Below are 16,302 nucleotides of genomic sequence, written 5' to 3'. Positions count from 1 at the left end.
GGTAGAATTCCAGGAAAAAAACAATCCCGCAAGGGCTCCAAAAAAGGAAAAATGGGGAGAGCTCTCAAAAAGCCCGAAGGTGGAGAGCTCTTAAAAAGCCACAGGGTGGAGAGCTTCCAGAAAGCACCACTGTGGAGAGCTCCAAAAGATGTCCCAGGGTGCACAGCTCCCAAAAAAACCCATGCTGGAGAGGTACAAAAAAAAAAAAGTGCTGAACAGCTCCAAAAAAACAAACCCTGATGTAATCCACGAGCTCTGCCAGGTGATGCACTCCTCCAAGGTGGGTAGTTGATGCACTCCTCAAAGGCTGAGCGGAGAAGGACTCCTCCAAGGCTGTGCGCTGAAGCACTCCTCCGGGGCAACGTGGTGAAGTACTCCTCGGGGGCACCGCGCTGAAGTAATCCAAAAAATCCAGGTGTTGTAGACTTCCAGAAAGAAATCGATCCTCTCAGCGCTCGCCAAAAAGAAAAATGGTGAAGCGCTTCAAAAAGCCCTAAGGTGGAGAGCCCTTAAAAAGCCCCAGGGCGGAGAGCTTCCAAAAAGCACCACTGTGGAGAGCTCCAAAAGTGTCCCACAGGGGACTGCTCCCAAAAAAACCCATGCCGGAGAGGTACAAAAAGAAAAAAAGAGGTGAACAGCTCCCAAAAAAACAAACCCTGATGTAATCCGCGAGCTCTGCCAGGTGATGCACTCCTCCAAGGTGGGTAGTTGATGCACTCCTCAAAGGCTGAGCGGAGAAGGACTCCTCCAAGGCTGTGCGCTGAAGCACTCCTCCGGGGCAGCGTAAGGAAGCACTCCTCCAGGACGCGCAGTGAGTAATCCAAACATTCCAGCGGCGGTAGAATTCCAGGAAAAAAACAATCCCGCAAGGGCTCCAAAAAAGGAAAATGGGGAGAGCTCTCAAAAAGCCCGAAGGTGGAGAGCTCTTAAAAAGCCACAGGGTGGAGAGCTTCCAGAAAGCACCAGTGTGGAGAGCTCCAAAAGATTCCCGGGTGCACAGCTCCCAAAAAAACCCATGCTGGAGAGGTACGAAAAAAACAGTGCTGAACAGCTGCCAAAAAAACAAACCCGGATGTAATCCACGAGCTCTGCCAGGTGATGCACTCCTCCAAGGTGGGTAGTTGATGCACTCCTCAAAGGCTGAGCGGAGAAGGACTCCTCCAAGGCTGTGCGCTGAAGCACTCCTCCGGGGCAACGTGGTGAAGTACTCCTCGGGGGCACCGCGCTGAAGTAATCCAAAAAATCCACGTGTTGTAGACTTCCAGAAAGAAATCGATCCTCTCAGCGCTCGCCAAAAAGAAAAATGGTGAAGCGCTTCAAAAAGCCCTCAGGTGGAGAGCCCTTCAAAAGCCCAGGGCGGAGAGCTTCCAAAAAGCACCACTGTGGAGAGCTCCAAAAGTGTCCCACAGGGGACTGCTCCCAAAAAAACCCATGCCGGAGAGGTACAAAAAGAAAAAAAGAGGTGAACAGCTCCCAAAAAAACAAACCCTGATGTAATCCGCGAGCTCTGCCAGGTGATGCACTCCTCCAAGGTGGGTAGTTGATGCACTCCTCAAAGGCTGAGCGGAGAAGGACTCCTCCAAGGCTGTGCGCTGAAGCACACCTCCAGCTCGCGCAGTGACGCACTCCTCCTGGGCAGCGTGAGGAAGCATTCCTCCGAGGACGCGCAGTGAACAATCCAAACATTCCAGCTGTGGTAGAATTCCAGGGAAAAAACAATCCTGCAAGGGCTCCTAAAAAAAAAAAAAAAAAAAAAAAAAAAAGATGAAGTGCTTCAAAAGCCCTAAGGTGGAGAGCTCTCAAAAAGCTCTCAGGTGGAGAGGTACGAAAAAGAAAAAGTGGTGAACAGCTCCCAAAAAAACAAACCCTGATGTAATCCGCGAGCTCTGCCAGGTGATGCACTCCTCCAAGGTGGGTAGTTGATGCACTCCTCAAAGGCTGAGCGGAGAAGGACTCCTCCAAGGCTGTGCGCTGAAGCACTCCTCCGGGGCAGCGTAGGAAGCACTCCTCCAGGACGCGCAGTGAGTAATCCAAACATTCCAGCGTGGTAGAATTCCAGGAAAAAACAATCCCGCAAGGGCTCCAAAAAAGGAAAATGGGGAGAGCTCTCAAAAAGCCCGAAGGTGGAGAGCTCTTAAAAAGCCACAGGGGGAGAGCTTCCAAAAAGCACCACTGTGGAGAGCTCCAAAAGTGTCCACAGGGGACTGCTCCCAAAAAACCCATGCGGAGAGGTACAAAAAAAAAAAAAAGTGGTGAACAGCTCCCAAAAAAACAAACCCTGATGTAATCCGCGAGCTCTGCCAGGTGATGCACTCCTCCAAGGTGGGTAGTTGATGCACTCCTCAAAGGCTGAGCGGAGAAGGACTCCTCCAAGGCTGTGCGCTGAAGCACTCCTCCGGGCAACGTGAGTGAAGCACTCCTCCGGGCACGCGCTGAAGTAATCCAAAAATCCAGGTGGTAGACTTCCAGAAAAAAACATCCTCCAGCGCTCGCAAAAAAAAAATGTGAAGGCTTCAAAAAAAAAAAAAAAAAAAAGATGAAGGCTTCAAAAAGCCCAAGGTGGAGAGCTCTCAAAAAGCTCCAGGTGGAGAGGTACGAAAAAGAAAAAGTGGTGAACAGCTCCCAAAAAAACAAACCCTGATGTAATCCGCGAGCTCTGCCAGGTGATGCACTCCTCCAAGGTGGGTAGTTGATGCACTCCTCAAAGGCTGAGCGGAGAAGGACTCCTCCAAGGCTGTGCGCTGAAGCACTCCTCCGGGGCAGCGTAAGGAAGCACTCCTCCAGGACGCGCAGTGAGTAATCCAAACATTCCAGCGGCGGTAGAATTCCAGGAAAAAAACAATCCCGCAAGGGCTCCAAAAAAGGAAAATGGGAGAGCTCTCAAAAAGCCCGAAGGTGGAGAGCTCTTAAAAAGCCACAGGGTGGAGAGCTTCCAGAAAGCACCATGTGGAGAGCTCCAAAAGATTCCCGGGTGCACAGCTCCCAAAAAAACCCATGCTGGAGAGGTACGAAAAAAACAGTGCTGAACACCTGCCAAAAAAAAAAACCCTGATGTAATCCACGAGCTCTGCCAGGTGATGCACTCCTCCAAGGTGGGTAGTTGATGCACTCCTCAAAGGCTGAGCGGAGAAGGACTCCTCAAGGCTGTGCGGTGAAGCACTCCTCCGGGCAACGTGGTGAAGTACTCCTCGGGGCACGCGCTGAAGTAATCCAAAAAATCCACGTGTTGTAGACTTCCAGAAAGAAATCGATCCTCTCAGCGCTCCCAAAAAGAAAAATGGTGAAGCGCTTCAAAAAGCCCTAAGATGGTGAGCCCTTCAAAAGCCCCAGGGCGGAGAGCTTCCAAAAAGCACCACTGTGGAGAGCTCCAAAAGTGTCCCACAGGGGACTGCTCCCAAAAAAACCCATGCCGGAGAGGTACAAAAAGAAAAAAAGAGGTGAACAGCTCCCAAAAAAACAAACCCTGATGTAATCCACGAGCTCTGCCAGGTGATGCACTCCTCCAAGGTGGGTAGTTGATGCACTCCTCCAGGGCGGCGCGATGAGGACTCCTCTGGAGTAGGATGGTGAAGAACTCCTCCGGGGCCAGGCGGTTAAGCACTCCAAAAGTGCCAGGCATTGTAGAATTCCAGATAAGAAAATCAAATCTTAGAGGGCTCTCAAAAAGCAAAATGGTGAAGCGCTCCAAAAAGCCCTTGGGTGGAGAGCTCCCAAAAAGCCCCGGGGTGGACAGCCCCCCAAAAGCCCGAGGGTAGACACCTCCCCAAAAGCTCACTTGAGAGAATGCTCCAAAAATGCCCTGGGGTGAAGAGCTCCCAAAAAACAAACAGTGACGGCTCCCAAAAAGCCAGATGCTGATCCGCTCCTCAAGGGACATGCAGTCATGCAGTCCTCCAAGGCCGCAAGGCCTCCAAGGTCTCCCTCAAAAAAATATGGTGAAGCTCTCCAAAAAGCCCCAGGCTGCAGACCTCCAAAAAAGCACCCAGGTGGAGAGCTGACAAAACCCCCCAGGGGGAAGCAGCCCTAAAAATCTCTGGGTGGACACCTCCAAAAAAGCACCGGGGTGAAGCTCTCAAAATACCCAACTGGTCAAACGCTTTGAAAAAGCCCCAGGGTGGAGAGGTCCGAAAAAGCATAGGCGTGGAGCGCTCCCAAACAGCTCCAGGGTACAGTGCTCCAAAAAACCCAGGCGATGGCAGGCTCCAAAAAAGCCCCGCGGCCCAGAGCTCCAAAAAACCAAATGGTGAACGGCTCCCACAAAGCTAAATGCTGATGCACTCCTCCAGGGCCACGCGGTGAAGCACTCCGGCCGGGTGGCGGTGAAGCACTCCAGCAGGGCGGTGCAGTGAAGCACTCCAAAAACGCCAGATGTTGTAGAATTCCAGACAAAAAAACCAAACCTGAAAGGGCTCTCAAAATCAAAATGGTGAAGTGCTCCAAAGAGCCCCGGGGTGGAGAGCTCCCAAAAAACCCCACGGTGGAGAGCTCCCAAAAAACCCCGCGCTGGAGAGCTCCAAAATATCCAAACAGTGAAGTGCTCCGAAAAAAAACACGGTGGAGAGATCTAAAAAATCTCCAGGCTGGAGTGCTCCCAAAAATCCTGGGGTAGAGAGTTCCAAACAACCGAGGCCCAGAAGGCTCCAAAAAAGGGCTGGGATGGAGAGCTCCCAAAAAACAAACAAACAGCAAACAGCTCCCAAAATACCAAATGCTGATGCACTCCTCCAGGGCGACGCGGTGATGCACTCCGCTACACTCCCAGTTCGCTACACCGGGCATTTTGGCACTCCAAAGAAAAGCCACACAATGAAACACTCTGGAAAAGCCAAACGATGAAGTGCTCCAAAAGAACCAGGCAGCGAAGCACTCCTCCAAGGCCGTACGGTGATGCGCTCCTCACACGCTTCAAAACATGGGCAATCCTAGATTGTGGGCAATCCTAGAAAACAGCAGCGGAATAGTTAGTTTTATTGCCGTTCGCAAATTCCTAGCCAACAACCGTACAACATTCCCGTCAATCTCCTAGAGACACTCATTCCTAGCAAGTCCTGTGAAAGTCCTTGAATGCATCCCATTTCATCATCTCCTAGGGCTTCCTGGGAAATCCCTCATTTCTCCCTCGTCTTCCTGTGCCAAACAACCACGCTGCACATTCCCACAACAGAAATGCTGCCTGCGTGTAGCCAGAGTACACCTCATGGGGACACAAATGCTCCACCTCTTCCCAGACCCCTGCTATTTATTGCACAGGGATTAGTCAGCTCTGCAGTCAACTCCTCTTAATGCTTCCTGGAGAGCTTTCATCCTTCACAGGTGGCACCTGCGCAGGGGCACAACCCATTTCTCTGCCATTGAAGAAACCTGCAACTCACAGAAGGCCCTTTCTGGCTGAGATACGAGGTGGCCCCCAAAACATTCCCCTCAGTCCCTTCAAATGACCACCTGGAGAGCTCCCGTTTCACCCGGGAGCCACTCCTCTGCTCCTCTGCTCACTCTCACCTCGCCCTCGCTGTTCACCCGCTACCCAAGAGATACAAAAGCAGCACAAAGTCCACATCTGTGGCAGCACAGAAGACTCAGCTGAGCTCCCCAGGCTGAAGCTAGAAGACACACAGCAGAGACGTGGAGGACAGACAAAAGGGTTTCGACTATGTCCCCGCTTTCCATCTGTATGTTGAATAGAACTCGACAGTACGTTTACTGTCTACACTCCAAAGAGTCTGGCTGAGGTTTCTGCAGCTGTGAACAGGGCATCAACAAGAGAGTATGTACTTTACATGGAAACAAAAAAGCCTCACCTTGCTTAGCTGAAGCTTTCTTCATTTCATTTATATTATCTGTACGTTGTGTATATTCTACCGACAGAACAAGTCCTGCATTGCCCGAGGGAGGCAATTTCTGTCCGGATATAAAATATAGACAGCTAGGACACCATCTAGATATCTTTCTAGGCATATAATATATACAGAAAACATGCAGCAAGTATAAGCAGAATAGATACGGATAGACATATAGAGATACATGTCAAGATATGTCTTTCGAGAATATAGATACACACACCCCCACGCACCGTCTATACAGAACATCCACAGACGCTATAGAATCTATCGCCAGGAAGAGAAGCCTCAGCTGATCTCATCTCGCTGAGGGTTTTTTTCTCTCTGTAGTCAGAACATACATTATCTACGCATAAAAAAGTATACGGGCACAGGATGCACAACCACCGTTTTCTCTCCGTAGATGCACTCGCTACACAGAACACATACATAGCACATACAGAATAGACATACAATTTGTCAATTGCACATGTACTACACAAAACGGACAGACAGGTGAGGGGAAGTTACGCTTTACGTCTTTATGCTGAATATGAATGTCGATGTCTTTATGTTGAATAGGTACCGTCTCTACGTGGAACACAGACATTGTCAAGGCCAAGGGAGAAAGGGCATTTCTCTCTGGGTGTGGCGCGTATGCTGTCCTGACTTGGAACACATGCACATGGATACACATACTTTACACGCAGGCTTACACAGAAAGAGAGGCAAGGCATGGTTTTTCTGTCTGTACAGAGCTCACGTATTGCCATTATAGAGAATATGTACTATCTGTATGTAGAGTAGATACAAAGAGATGAGGCAGGTCTTCTCTGCTTAGAGAAGATAGCCTCTTCCCATAGAAGACTAGAGAAGACCAGTCATGCTTTTCTGTCTGTACACGCAAGAGATCCTAGCTACCAAATACACACAGGGCTGAAGAGAGGATTTGGTTTACCTCTGTAGAATATATGCAATAGGAGAGGAAGGCTTTTCAGTCTTTTCTTTAGAATACAGCCTATGCATACGCGGAATAAAGGCAGGCAAGGTGACAAGAGGCTTTTCTGTCTGCACAGAGAATATACGGGCTAAATATAAAACACATCCATAGAAAAGCAGTGCCTCACCTACCTCTACAGCTAGGATCTACCATCTGCGTACACACAACACGCCAACAACAAGGGGAAGCTTTTCTGTCCCTTACAGACTACATACTGTCTTCCTCAAGACTACACACAGACAGGCAAAGCCAGGCTTGCTTTCTCAGTATGTAGCGTATACCAGGATATACTCTGCCTATCAGAAAAGAGACGGTGAGGCTTTTGTCTCTGGATATAGACTATATTTCATCTGTAGATAGACTGTATGCAGGCAAAGCAGGTCTCTTCCATCGAGTCATAGCACCAAGATAGCACCAAGGCAGGCCTTTTTGGTCTGCTTATACGGGGTACACTGGCTGTACAGAGAACAGAAAACAACAGAAGGGTGAGGTGGGGCAACACCTTTCTCTCACCATACAGACTATAAAATGGCTGTATGGAGAACAGATATGGAGAGCACCGCACACCACCTTCCTGTCAGGACGCAGAATGTAGGCTGGTTACAGAGCAGAGACGGGCCAGGTGAGGCAGGGCTTTTCCACCCACCCCCATGTGAAATCTGGGGAGGCTGGGGGCTGAAGCGGGGGGTCTCTCTGTACATCAGGCACACTCTGCCGATAGAAGCACACAAACTGGGGAGGTGAGGATTTTCTCTTTGCAGAGCAAAGACTTGGTGCACACGGGTAGTAAGGACGGGGCTCTTCTGCCTGTATGTGGAATATAGGCTTAGAACATACACTGCTCATCTGTACAACAGACCCCGAAAGGCAGGGGAAGGTGGGGTGCTCCTGCCTGTACACAGGCAAGGTCCTCTTTGTAGAGCACGGGCAGAAGGGTGAGGCGAGGCAAGGCTGCCAGGAGGCTGGCAGTTATCAGAGCCCCCCTCTTGCAGCTAGCTAGAGGCACCCTTTTGCCAACCTCACCTGAAGTCTCCAGTGGCTTGCAGCTCGCTGCCTGCTCACGTCCACGATGCTCCAGGGAGGCTGATGAGGCTCATCAGGCCCTCCTCCCCATCACATCAAGCACCACCCAGGGGGAAGAGCCCGGGGCCCTGGCAGTGGTCTCCTCAGGAAGGCTCAAATAGGAGCGAACACATCCTGCTGTTTAGCACCATCGGGCTGGTGGCACAGTCAGGGCTTTGGCTGCTATGACCACAGGACCCTTCCCTGAGGAACACAAGGAACAAGGACTGCTGGCCCAGGGACAGGGCCTCCTTGACTGAGCGGGCAAGAGAGTCTCTGCTAGCAGGTTGGCTAATCCAACGAGGAAGGCCTGCAACCACATACACCAGCACGGGCTTCTCAGACTCTGCAGGCAGCGGGCAGGGGGCAGCGAGGAGGTGTCCAGGGGACAGCAGCCTTGGAGCAACATCGTCTCACACCCCACGTGGGAAAGCAGAATGACGGGGCACCAGTCTCTACCCTCCGCTGGACTCCTTGTCCACAGACAAGGAAAAAACTGACCAAGGATGCAAAGGTCAAGGGCACGCTTGGCTGCAGCCACCATTCAGCTGTAGAATTTAAAAACCTGAGGGAAGTGAGCAAAACAGCACAATCGCAATGCTGGACTTCAGCAGAGCAGACTGCCGCTTCCTGAAGAGCTTCTAGGCAGGAGCCAACGGGAGACTGGCCGGGAGGGCAAAGGGGCCCGGGGCAACTGCTTGAACTTCAAGGACAACAGCCTCCACCTCCCCAGACACCAGAAGGGTCCGTGCCAAAACACAGAGTTGATCCCAAGTAGCAGAAGGCCAGCACTGATGGACAGGAAACTCCTGACCCAGGTCAAATGCAAAAAAGGAAGAACACCCAAGGCGCAGGCAGAGATGGGATACCCGGGAGGAACAGAGACACATTGCGCAAGCACGCAGGGACGGATTTTGGAAAGCCACAGCGTAGCTGGAGGCAAACTAGGAAGAGATGAAGGACAACAAGAAGGGCTTCTGGAAGGCTACCGGAAGCAGAAGGAAGGCTAAGGGACATGCAAGCCACTGTTCAACAGGAAGGGAACCTACTGGCAAAGGACAGGGGAAAAGCTAGAGAAGATGCTACATGGGGTGGGGGTACGCGGGCAGGGGGGTGGGTGTGGGGGGGTGGGTCTGTGTTTTGGGGGGCTGTTTGCCTCACTTCTCACTCCTACTTCTCTCCCTCACTGGAGGAAACAAAGCCAGACTCTTCTTGAGGGGCACACTGGACAGACAAGGGGCAACAGACAAGTTGCAGATTCTGACTCAAGACAAAGAAACTTGCTCACCACGAGGGCGACCAAGCACTGGAACAAGTTGCCTAGGGATGATGCTGAATCTCCATCCTTGGAGATACCCCAAACGTGACTGGACACAGCCTGGAGCAACATGATCTGACTGGACCTGCTCTGAGCAGGAAATCCGACCCGATGGCATCGGGAGGACTCGCCTGCCCTACCCCATTCTGCGAATCCCCAGAGATTTCTCCTTTCACTCCAGTATTCTCCCAGTTCATCACTGGCCACTGCTTATGTTAAGAGCTCTACAAAAGTGCTTGCAGAGCACTACACTTGCTCCTAGGCCATCAGGGGAGCTGCTGGAGACAGCAACCCTTACCTTCCATCACTTCTACAGAGCTCAAGCATGCCAAGCCTGGGGCACACTAAAGCCATTTCAGACAGGTAACAGAAAGGAAGGCTAAGTTTAAAGGCTAGGTCTTCCCATCCGAAGCCATCTGAGGCCAGTTAGGGGCAAGTAAAACAGTTCTAGAAAGCACAGGGCTGGCAGGCACGTGAGAAGACACAGGACAGCTCCTCCTGGGGAAAGCTGGCCATGTTCAGCTCAAGTTCCTCCCCCTCCCTTTCTCTCCCCCAGGAGGAAAAAGGAATCACATTCAGCTAAACTGGCTTTCATTCTGTTGTGGAGGGCACCCAGGAACTCAATGAACTGGTCAGACTCTTGCGCAGTATCTGATACAGAGACATCCCCCTTCCGGGCTAAATAGAAAAGTCTTTGCATATATTTTATAGAAATCTACATACAGATATCAATGTTTACAGACTTATAAAGTATCAGTGCTTTGATAGAAACAGCATTCACAAAAACATGCCCATTTAAATATAACGGCGAGTAGGACTACGCTTCAAGCACAGAGCGCCACCTACAGCAAAGGGAAAGCATGTTTACCCGGGACAGCTATCTCAGGATGACTCGGGTGCGATATTGCTCTGCGAGGGTCCACAACAACTGCAAACCTTGCTACTGGCCTCCCCACAGGGAACAAATGTTCCTCGCTTGCTGTTCCCAAATGCAAGATGCTACCACAAGCACCAGACAGGACACTGTATGTACCAAGCAGAAAGGGGAATCCCTCCCCCCTACCAAGTGAATTCACCTTGGGAAGGCAGAGAGGAAGGAACCAAGGAGACTGCCCTTCAGGAATGCAGTAAGCCTCGGACAGAAGAGGCTGATCTAAGAACAAAGATGAATTTTTATAAAATGCGTCAAGTGGAAGGTATTTTGGCCTTGGCCGTTTCCCACTTCCTAGCAAGAAGTAATGCATTTCAAAGCAAAGGCTATTCTACAATAATCCGAGGTGCTGCTGCTAAATGGCCCCATTTCGTGCGGCTGGGTGCAAAGAGACCTGTCAGACAGACAGACAGACAGACAGAAGGTGGAGGTACCGGTACTTGGAGGATGCCTATATAGGAAAAGCTAGGAGAAGGGAGCACAGGCTACACTTGGCTTTCAGTCAGGTCAAAGCATCCTGCACCATCACTAAGCGTGAACACAAGCTACTGCTACACTAGCTTGTGAAATCTGGACTAGGTGCCAACTAAGCGAGGTACTCGTTTCTACCACGTTTTGCTTCCGTTCAACTTTTCACCTCCAGAATACTCTTTCTTTGCAACTTGAGTCTCTTACCATCAAGCCTGAAAGTCATCTAAGAACGGGTCCCCGCTGTGGATCGCAGAGAAGCCGACTTGGTCACCAGTCCGCTCTAGTCTCCTCAACTTAGTTTCAAGCTTGTCAGAAGATGCTGCAAGAGACAAGCAGCATTACTACACTGCGACATAGAAGAACAATAAAAGCAGAGAGACTCATTTTGGGGCTGCCAAACACCAGAATGCAGCCAATTCTGCAAGTGGGTACTCAGCAGGGAAAGCAATGTGCAAGCCAGCGCACTTTAGACTAGACTCGACAAGACTTTCACAAGCATGAGGGCAGGGGGGCCTCTCTGAAAGCAAGTCCCCTCCTCCCCTCGTGAGCAGCAGGGATGGAAGAGCAACAGGCACTCACACCACCAGCAAAGGCACATTTGCAACACTGCTCTGAAAAGAGCACTCCACCTTTTCAGTCAAGCACCGCAAAGCTGGGCAGCGCCAGCATGAAGCCTGCTCAGGCAGCTCCTGCTTGGCTCAGGGGTGATGTACCTGACCGGACATCATATTTCCCATACATAGATATGTAGACGTACGTATTTCCCAAGCCAGGACCCTTCTCCCCACGTCCAGCACAGGACGACTGGAGCTCCCCGAGCACAAAGCCCTTGGCCGCTTTCTGCCCCCCCACCCCCCAGCTGTAGCTCAGTGCCTGGGCCAGGCTTCGTTTGTTCCACGCAAATAATTCTGTCTGAAGGAAAGGTTTTGAGCGTGCTTGCATTTATGAACCTTCTTACCTGCCCCTTGTGGCAATACTACAACCATAACCAACTCTATTAGCTTCCCAATGCCAAGGCGGGGGGGGGGGGGGGGGGGGGGGATGGGGGGGGGCGTTAATGATCTCTGTTGAGGTGGAAAGAGGCAGCACCTGAGGTCCCCAGCCTCCGACTCCAGTGCTCAGCCTCTGAACTGCTGGGACCTCCGGCTTCAAACACGCAGTGTGACACCCATGTTCCACAGCCTGGAGCACACTCGGTGCCTGCTGCAGCACCGGCTCCTCACGGCAGGGCCGGGCACCGGCTCCGGACCTCTAGGCAGGCTGCCCGCCACCTGCTTCCCGGAGGAAAGCGGCTTTCTCCCCTCGCCAATACCTCGGGGCAATGTCTCCGCTCCCCTGGCCGTCCTCCCCGAAAACGCCCTCCTCCTCAGGGCTGCGCCGCTCCGGCCCGCCGGCAGCTCCACACGCAGCGCCCCGCGGCGGCGGCCGTTGCCTTCAACGCCCCCCCTCCTCTCGCGCCGGCCGTTACCGCCCGAAGCTTCCCGAAGCCGCGCGTGCGCCCGCCACCGGGGAGAGGGGAGGGCAGGGGAGGGGAGGGGAGGGGAGGGAGCCCCGGGGGAAGGGGGGCGGCAGCAGCCCCGGCCAGAGGCGAGAGCAGCCCGGCTGGGCTTCCCACCAGGCAGCGCCCATCTGCAGCTCCGGTAGGAGCAGGGAGAGGGGAGAGAAAGCGGCGACCAAGGCAGAGCCTGCCCCAGGGACCGGCCCCGGGGGCAAAGCCTGACAGGGCAGGGCAAGGCAGGGATGGGACGGGCAGGGAAGGCAAGCCCAGTGCAGGGAATCCCTGCGCAGCCCCACCCAGCCCCGACAGCCCCTCACCTACTTAAATACTACTTAAAACCCTCCCCCTGACGTGCAGGGTTTGCTTCAGCTTCTTGCAGAACTGGATCTTCAGTTCCTCCAGAAACACCTCTGTAAAGTTTCCGCATTCTGGTATTTCCCAGCTTTTGATCTTTCACCCCACAGACGTGTCCTTTGGCAGTGCCGAGTGTAGAACAGCCCAGAGGAAAACCCGGGAGCAAACCCCAGCTGTCCGAGGGGTTGCCGCAAAGAGCACGGCCTTTCCTCAGGGCTGAATTTAACGGGGTAACTTTATGGCAGTTTGGCTAGTAGTTACAACAGGCACGGGTTGGTAGGGAAGTGTGGCCAGGAGGGCTTCTGCCAACCTGGGAAAGGACGTACAACAAAGTGGAAACCATGGGTGTTCTCTTCTTTTGAGGGCGCAACGGTAACTTGTGCTGAATCTCGCTAAAACCGAGGCTATTGTACCTGGAAGAGCTGGGTGGGGCTGGTTAAAACTTGCAGCCGCCTGAGAGAGAGATGCAGGTCTGGCTCCGTGGCAGAGGGGTTTAGGGCATCAGCATCCCAGCGGGAAGACAGGAAATGCACCAGCCACCTCTCTCCCCTCCTCCCGACTGCTGGAGGTGCCTTCTGAGGACAGCAGTGAGGCCGGGCACTCAACTGTGAGGTCATCTGACGTACGAATGACCGTCTCTGAGGTCAGGCATTTGTTTCTTGCCTGACCACCACCAAGGGAGAGGGACCCCCGTTTGGTAACTGTGGCCCTCGCTAAACACAGACGAGGACAGGCACAACAAAAGCTGCAGGAATCATGAAAACAAATGCTCGTGCTGAATGCAATCAGGCTGGTTTCTGAAAAGGAAAGTGTGTCTGTGGTCCAAGAACGTGCACCAGCCCCACTGGCCCCATGCGGTTCAACCGTGTCCCCAGAGCAATATGGTTTGTCACAGCAGGATGGTGAAGAATTGATAAAAAGAGGGAGGAGGAGCAAAGAAAAACTACATCCAATTGAAAATTCATTAATTTCATTTACACATGAAATCACTTTATTTTCAGCAGTGAGTTAAATTTCCATTCCCACCCACAAAAATACTCAAAGAAAGAAATTATCCAACAGTTCACGTGTATTCAGGCAATCACAACAAAAAATGACAACAAAGAGGGGACTGTGTGAAAGGAGCAACAAATCAGTTCCCTTCTCTGACAGCGTAACACCTTGTCAAGGGCAGGTACCTGGATGTGGACTCCAGAAAGCCTCCACGCCCTCTCACCTGATGGTCCTGTAAGCAGGCTAATGGAGGTTAGTCTCGATCAAATTACTGACGGCTGATGGAAAACCACTCCCAGAGTCATGCTGGCATCTCCTGTTATTTCTCCGCTGACACAGTGTCCGTTTCTGAGGATCACCGTTCAGGAAAGATACACGGCATCTGGAGACTACGACTAAGAAGAATCAGGGTTTTGCAAAACATGGTCTCTGAAGAAGGATTAATCATAAGGTGAATGGAGTTGTTTGTTAAGGTCAGGAAGAGAAGGCAGGAGAGAGCTGTGTAAGGGCCTTTAAATATCTAAAAGGATGCTGCAAAGAAAAAGGGAATTGACTTCTCCCCGTGCACCGTGTTCAGGACAAGGAGGAATGGGCTTGAAATGAAGCAAAGGAAAGGCAGTTGAGGTGTTACGGAAGGAGAATTCAGAGGCAGTTTGAAATAGATCTATGGTATCATGAGTGAAGACGAGGAGAAGAAGGAGTTACAGTTTGCACCTCATAATGCAAGGAACAGCGAGCTTTAAAGGAAATGATCAGTTGGCAGATAGAAAAGAAACAAAGGGACGTGGTTCTTCACACCTCATGCAGTTGAGCTGTGGAACGGACTGCAGATGTGGCAGGTGCCAAGGGCAGGTAGACATTCTGTGCATTTAAAAGGCTGGATTGAATCCCGCCTAGCGTGAATTCCAGAATCACTTAAGTCACGCGTTTCTGAGCTCTTTACTTTCCACAGTAATTAAATCTGGCCTGCCTACCTGGCAGACATGAAAACCTCTCTGAAAGTTGGCCAGAAATGGTCTCGTGACACAAGAGGTTCTTTTTTGGAGGACTTGTGGGTAGCACCCTGAGGCTGGGCTTATCCTGAACTGACCCCTGTTGCTCTCCTGGGGGACCCCACGTGGTCCCCAACATTTTCAGACCAATTCAGAAGCACAAGTGACTTGAAAATAAATCCCGAGAGGTGCCTTAACCATTTCATATTAGATTTTCAGAAGAACCCTTCCCAACTGGGAGAGGGTGCCGTTTGGAGCAAATACACCAGTGTGCGCTGTGACTCTGTTGTAATGCAAGCTGGCAGAAGACATAAGGGAGGTGGTACGGAACTCAGTATTGCATGCAGGAGTGAGCACATCGTGTCAGTGCAACTCTTATTGAATAATGACAAAGACAAGAAAACTAAGACAAGAAAACTAATAAAAATTCCTCAGATCTTCATAGCCTCTCCTGAACGGGGGGTGCAGGGAGCCTGTCCCCCATGTCTGCAAGACACTTCTTCAAGGCAAAGGTGCGATGCCTTGCGAGGAGAACAGGAGAAAGCCAGTATACCAAATACTCTTACGTTTCATCTGGGGCAGCAGGTCTCACAGCAGGTGCCTTGGACAGAGACCAGCAGGTAACAGCCTCTTCCTCCCTTCGTACCTCCTTGGCACGGTGTCACATGACAGCATGGTGTCATGCTGACAGTTCACACGCAAGAACATGCAACACATTTCAGACACAGTGGATTTCGCTTCTCTTGGGCTTCCCTGGGTTTCTCATTGAAGAAAGCGCTTGGCATTCTTTCTTAAAACAAACCAAAGACCTTGTTCCAGAACAGGTTAACGTCTTCTCCATTAGTTCTTCAGGATCGCGGCCTTTTAGTTTCCACTGTTAGTAAGCATGTTTACAAGATACAGGTGAGGCTGAGGGCTACAACAGAGCTTTCCTCTTAGCCTTTGTAAATGCCTAATTTGAAGGGATTTCAGAAAAGTACTTAGTCTCAGGAGCGTGAACTACTACAACTCTGTCTCCTCCAGCCTACAACTCCACAAGCTTTTGCCAGCCGACATCTGGCCAGGAATCCTTGTCCTTAGGAGTTCAGTCCTGATGGAGAGACCGTTTTGGCTCTGTCTTGGAGAAAGATGCAGTGAATCCGTAAATTCACTGGGAGGAGGCCAGAAGGGAGAGGACAAAGGTTTAGCTTGATCTGAGGTGGCTGATAAAGAGCTATATTATTTCTGTGCTCACAGAATAGGGCAATAACTTCACAGTCCATAACTGTGAAGAGCAGAGCGAGAGATACAGGTATGGTATCTCTTGGCTTTTGCTGTGAACCGAGAGAGAGAGAGAGAGAGAGAGAGAGAGAGAGCGAGCAGCTCTTCTAGAAGGGGACAGAGCAGTTAAAAGAGGTGTGTTATGGTAAGTTGGATGAAACAGGTGGGCAAAGCAGCCTGCCCTTTTTTGGGACTACCAGGAATGAAGTGAACCCTCCTGCTTGTATTGGGTTTGTGTGGCAAGGTTTTGGGGGGGCTATAGGGGTGGCTTCTGCGAGAAGCTGCTAGCAGCTTCCCCTATGTCCGATAAAGCCAATGCCAGCCGGCTCCAAGACAGACCCCCCGCTGGCCAAGGCCGAGCCCATCAGCGACAGCGGTAGCGCCTCTGAGATAACACATTTAAGAAGGGGAAGAAGTTCCTGCGCAGTAGCAATTGCAGCCGGAGAGAGGGGTGAGAATATGTGAGAGAAACAACTCTGCAGACACCAAGGTCAGTGAAGAAGGAGGGGGAGGAGGTGCTCCAGGTGCCAGAGCAGAGATTCCCCTGCAGCCCGTGGTGAAGACCCTGGTGAGGCAGGCTGTCCCCCTGCAGCCCACGGAGGGTTTA

The 16,302-nt window shown here is 51.6% G+C and overlaps 1 long non-coding RNA gene across 1 annotated transcript; it reads right to left on the bottom strand.

Moving 5' to 3' along the window:
* Positions 1-4,231: 4,231 nt before the first annotated feature.
* LOC127029002 (uncharacterized) lies at positions 4,232-12,016 on the bottom strand. The gene is made up of 3 exons (XR_007768106.1): positions 11,911-12,016; positions 10,803-10,917; positions 4,232-4,939 (listed from the first exon to the last, which is right to left on the bottom strand). It is a non-coding gene; the product is annotated as an uncharacterized LOC127029002 (long non-coding RNA).
* Between the last annotated feature and the right edge of the window lie 4,286 nt (positions 12,017-16,302).

Source organism: Gymnogyps californianus, unplaced genomic scaffold (assembly GCF_018139145.2).
Source record: "Gymnogyps californianus isolate 813 unplaced genomic scaffold, ASM1813914v2 HiC_scaffold_59, whole genome shotgun sequence".
Classification (NCBI taxonomy): Eukaryota; Metazoa; Chordata; class Aves; order Accipitriformes; family Cathartidae; genus Gymnogyps; species Gymnogyps californianus.
The sequence above is the reverse complement of the archived record's forward strand: the minus strand, read 5'-3'. Positions and strand labels throughout refer to the sequence as shown.